The sequence below is a fragment of the Eurosta solidaginis genome, chromosome 4, assembly GCF_040869045.1.
Source record: "Eurosta solidaginis isolate ZX-2024a chromosome 4, ASM4086904v1, whole genome shotgun sequence".
NCBI lineage: Eukaryota > Metazoa > Arthropoda > Insecta > Diptera > Tephritidae > Eurosta > Eurosta solidaginis.
Genome location: NC_090322.1, coordinates 57,925,105 through 57,930,738, shown reverse-complemented (window position 1 = coordinate 57,930,738; position 5,634 = coordinate 57,925,105). Strand labels below are relative to the sequence as shown.

The window sequence follows — 5,634 nt, the reverse complement described above, 5'->3', positions numbered from 1 at the left end:
CTACGCTGGCTGGATCATTTTATGCGATCGAGAGAAGATTTTCTTGTCAATAAGATATCCGTATCGGAAACCCGCCTACGGAATCAGAGGAAGAGGGCGGCTCAATTTCCCTTTATGATAGAAATTAGCAGCAGTTGGCTCAGCGAAGAAGAGACTGGTGCGTTCAAACGGTTTGATTCATAATATTTGAGAGCCTATAGATATTTAATATGATTTTCTCATTTGTCACTAATAATAATAGAAAGTATCGCAGAAATCAAAGCGATGTTTTAAATGAAAGCAATGTTATCGAATTCGCGATATTACATCGACATTTTTTGCCAGCACTAGTACATGCTATACAATGGGGACAAATGAAAAATGCAAACAAGTGCGATGACGAGTTTTCTTTATTGGCATAGTGATTGAGATAATCTCCTATAAAAGGGAGAATTTTTATTTATTGATACGACAGTATTCTACTAACTTCCTACAATCAAGACTGAACCTACAAATATATGACAGAGCAATTAATTAGTTAAACCCCTGCAATTGAATTAATGCTCGCAGTTTGAATTATCATCACACAATAATGTCATCGCACTTGCTACCGGCTGAGTGTGCGGGTCATAGTGTCGGTACTTTCAACACACTAGTCAACACGCTGCTCCAAGCGCTTCTCACCGCGCAATGTGCCATCTCAGCACCCGAATTATGGCCGTTAGACTACGCGGAGGAAGCACTGAAACATGGATTAGATATGTATGATTTTGTGATTGTAGGTGCTGGCTCTGCGGGTTCAGTGATAGCAAGTCGTTTAAGTGAAAATCCAAACTGGAAAGTGTTGGTGCTAGAAGCAGGCGGTGATCCACCAACGGAGTCTGAGGTGAGATATACAATAGGGGGAGCCGCTTCGCCTTGCAAGGTGCATGGATTGCATATATCCGATGCAATACTACGAGAGCACCCCATTGCGGAGTTATTGCATGCGTTACTAAGCGTCAAAGTATTGAAATACAAATAACAAAATAGCACGAAAAATCATCAAAAACAATTATTATGTTTTTCATGAGCAAATGAGAGGATTAAAATCAATGCCATTGAAGCAGGGTCGCATTTTCAATTCCTACAACTCGTTGCACGAAAATATATGTACATTGCTTTGAGCATAACATTGCGTGGTAGGGATTGATAAAATTTTGCGCGTACTTTGTTGTTGTGAGTTTACAATCCGCGCAATTCATGCATTCCATGCAAATTGTTTGCAAGACAAGGCGAATCCCCTAATATATGTACTTAAGTTTCACAGTAAAGTTTGCTGTTTTCTCAAAAAATCCATGCAGGTGCCTGCACTTTTCTACGCATTGGAACACACAAACGGTACTTGGAATTATTGGACTGAACACAGTGATAAGGCATGTTTGGCTTGGACCAAAAGTCGTTGCTACTGGCCGCGGGGTAAAATGTTAGGCGGTTCTGGTGCCGTTAACGCTATGCTTTATGTGCGTGGACATCGTGGCGATTACGATGGTTGGGCGCAAGCTGGTAACACTGGTTGGGGTTGGGACGATGTGTTACCTTATTTTGAACGTTCCGTACAACCAAGTGGTAGTAAAGAGCAACCGCAAGGTTATGTTACACTCAATGATTTCCCAGTACACGATGAGGATATAGAGCAAATGATTTTCCAAGGTGCCGCTGAATTGGGTTTAGCACGCGTACGCGAATTTGCAGAAGGTAGCGAAATTGGTTATGCTAATTTACCGGGAACATTTCAAAATGGCAAACGTTCGACCACAGCCAAAAGTTATCTGTCTACAGTTTCGAAGCGAGCTAACTTGCACATTATAAAAAATGCGCGCGTCACCAAATTAATTTTGACGAAATTGGGCGCAATGTACGCTCAGTGAGTTTTACACTACAAAGCAAGCATGAAATGAATGTAAACATCGGCAAGGAATTAGTGTTGTCAGCTGGTGCCATTGAAACGCCAAAGTTGTTGATGTTGTCTGGTGTGGGTCCAGCACAGCATTTGAATCAGTTAAAAATTCCGCTTATTAATGATTTGCACATCGGTGATAATATGCAAGATCATGTCTATGTTATGACTTTCATGAAATTGAACGAGCATAAGGCACGAGCCTGGACAACGTTGGATAGCTTGGATAGTATTTATAACTATCTAATTCACGAAAAGGGTCCACTGTCCTCGCACAATACTGTCTCGTTAACCGGTTTTATTAATACACTTAAAAAAAGCGCATATCCGGATATTGAGTACCATCATTTCATTATAAGACGTGGTGATTTTGCTGGTCTGAACATTTTTTTAACTGGTCTGAGTATTAACGAACAATTTAGAGCACAATTACTAAAGGCACTTGAAACTTCAGATATTTTAGGTGTTTATAATATACTCTTAAATCCCAAGTCCATAGGCAATATACGATTGCGGAGCTCTGAATTCATTGAGCCACCTATAATTAGGCATAATTATTTAACTGAGCCAGAAGATGAGGCTACGCTGTTGCGCGCTATACGCTTTCAGGAACGAGTATTAAATACGTTAGCTTATGAATCAATGAATGCAAACTTTTTATTACACACAATTGATGAGTGTGATGTTTATGAGTTGCGTAGCGATGAGTATTGGAGCTGTTATATTAAATATTTCTCAACAACTTTATACCATCCTGTTGGCACGGTGAAAATGGCACCAGAAATGGATGAAACAAGTTGTGTGAATCCGCGGCTGCGTCTGAATGATTGCAACAATGTGCGTGTTGTTGATGCCAGTATTATGCCAAAGATTCCCAGTGCCAATACAAATGCGGCTACAATTATGATTGCTGAGAAGGCAGCTGATTTTATACGAGAAGATTGGCTTAATGAGGAGTAATCATCTACAGCAGTTGTCCTCAAATACGTCGAGATTATTTCTGCGGGGAAAGTCATTTACTAAAGGAGTGTGTCGTTCAAAGCCAACATTACTTTTAAGAACCCTATGTATCAAATCAGATATCTGAAGAGAAATTTCATTACAATGCTGTATCATTTGTAAATAAATACATATCGCCGACTTAAAATAAAAAAAATATTATTTCGCTCTTTAATTATTCGATGGGGTTCAGATCCGTGGTTTGAATTGAACACACAGTAGCAGCCCCCAAGAACAGTTCTTCTCCAGCTATAATGCCATAACCTGTGTAAGATTTCAACGTATTTAAAGATCGATAAAATCGTAAAATCAGGATGTATAATTACAGCTGTTGTCAACTATCCTTTTATAAATGTTTGATGGGCATAATATTAAAACTAGATTTGGCACATTGGCCGATATTCAAACACTACAAACGACACTATGCCTCTGATTTCGTTTACTTTCTTTCCCTCCCTTTCCTTTTATCGCCTTTTCCTTCCTTTCTTGTCCTCTCCTCTCTTTTTTTATTTTCTTTATATTAGGTCGGTTGAATATTTGTCACCCCTGAGGATGTTAAGATGATTAGCGAAACGTCGGGTTGTACTAGTGGAGTCTTTTGACTTGCACTAAAGCACATATTGGTCAAATAAAGCCTATTTTTATTAATTAATTTGGAAAAATGAATTGACCGGCTATAAAAAGTTCAATGTTTGTCCGCATTTTCCATACTAACTTGAAAACTTCACATATAGGTTAAGACACAGAGACAAAGCAACAAAAGCGAAAAAATCCATTAGGTGGCGCACGGATCGGAATAATTAGATAAAAATTTGGAAATTTTGAGTTTTGAGATCGATTTTTAAGTAACTTCTCATTGAGCTACAAACGTGAAACCTCACATATAGGTTAAGATACGAAGCCGATGCAACAAACGGGGACAAAAATCTGTTAGGTGGCGCACGGATCGAAATAATTGGATGAAAACTTAAACCAGCTTTTAGGTAATTCTCGATGAGCTAGAGACTTGAAATTGCAAATTTGATTCAGAGGCCGATGACAGAATAAAACATTGTACAAAAAGTTTCGATAGGGGGCACACGAATTGGGATATTAAGAAAAATCGCACGGAACGGGGAAATCTTGCGATAAATTTTCAAGAGACTTTCCATTTAGCTACAATCTTGGAACTTCATCCACGTACTCACTAGCAATTGAACAATTTTCAAGTAGCTTAAAAATTTGTGTAGCTTGACGTATTTTTCTGATATGTACTATATTGTATACAAACAAGTATTGTATGAATTGTGAATTAATAAAAGTAAGTTTTTCACTTTGTAATAAGGAACTACTTTTTTCCATCTAGAGCTAAAAAGTACAAAATTAAAAAGAAAAAATAATAATATAAATGGACAAAATCAGCGAAAAATGTGTCCTTATTAAAAAAATATTCTTGTTGAACTTTGATTTAAAAATTTTGACATAGGAATTGTAAAAATATTTATGAGAAATAAAAATAGAATAATAAATAATATATAGAAGGACCATATATTTAATACTCCTATATTGCTAATAGAAAATGCTCCCAATGTGTTTTGAATTCGAAATCAAAACAAGACAGCCTATAAAATTTTTGTGATTGTAGCAGCATAAGTGTGACAAGAAAAAATTTAAATTTAGGTACATTCCATTATTGAATACAAAAACAAAAACGTTTAAACAGCAATATATCGGCACTCTGATGTTTGGGAATGTACCTAGCCTTTTGTAGCAATATAGGAGTATTACATATCTGAGAAGGACACATTCTTCGCTGATTTTGTCCACTTATGTATATAAAGGAAATGCTTAAAATTTTTTTATTTTCTTTTTATTAAATTTTCTTTTGGTTTATCTTTGTTTTTTAAATTTAATTTTCTTCTTTTTATTTTATAAACTAACCAACCAGTAAAACGAATAAATTGAAGAGCTAGAATATTCTCGTTTGTTTTGTAAACACTTTCAATATCAGCAAAGAAAATTACACATTTCTTATTTAATCACTTTACACAGCACAAGTACAACATTTTTTAGCGGAACGCACGATATTAATTAGAATGACAATGTTAGTTTTGCAATCTTTTGGTCATTATTCACGCTTCTAACGTAAACTGTACTTGACACTGTTTTTATTATGTACGCCACTGTATGTATACCAATACATACTCTCGTAATCAGACACAGTTCAAATACTATAGCCCAAACACAATTGTCAACGATAAAAATAGCATGCTCATCTCAAATATATGGCCTAATCAAGCCTGATATATGTACATATACGTATATAAACAAGAGAGGAGTACAATTTTTTATTCAAACTGATCCCGAATTACAATGTCTGTTTGATGTGTCGGTGACCTTTTCATCTATATATATATGTAAAAAGAAGTGTACATTTTGATTGTCACTCCATAACTCGAGAACGGCTCGACAGATTGCCATGACATTTTTAGGAAAGATACAGGAAGGAGATATGATGGTTAGTTGATTTTGAAATCCCAAATCGGTTTAGCCATATATATGTGGGAGCCTTAAAGTAATTAAGACATTTTACAACACTGTATGTCATAAAGCGACTGCAGGCGGACAACGGACTAACAGCAGAAACATGAATAAATAATATAAAATGCAAACAAGCAACAAACGGATAACGGAACTTTTAAAATAGCGAATAGACAAATTTCAAAGTCATAGTTTGC

At 36.2% G+C, this 5,634-nt stretch overlaps 1 pseudogene; it reads left to right on the top strand.

Annotated features, from left to right (window-relative positions):
* Positions 1-436: 436 nt before the first annotated feature.
* LOC137247930 (glucose dehydrogenase [FAD, quinone]-like) lies at positions 437-3,079 on the top strand (annotated as a pseudogene).
* The last annotated feature ends 2,555 nt before the right edge of the window (positions 3,080-5,634 follow it).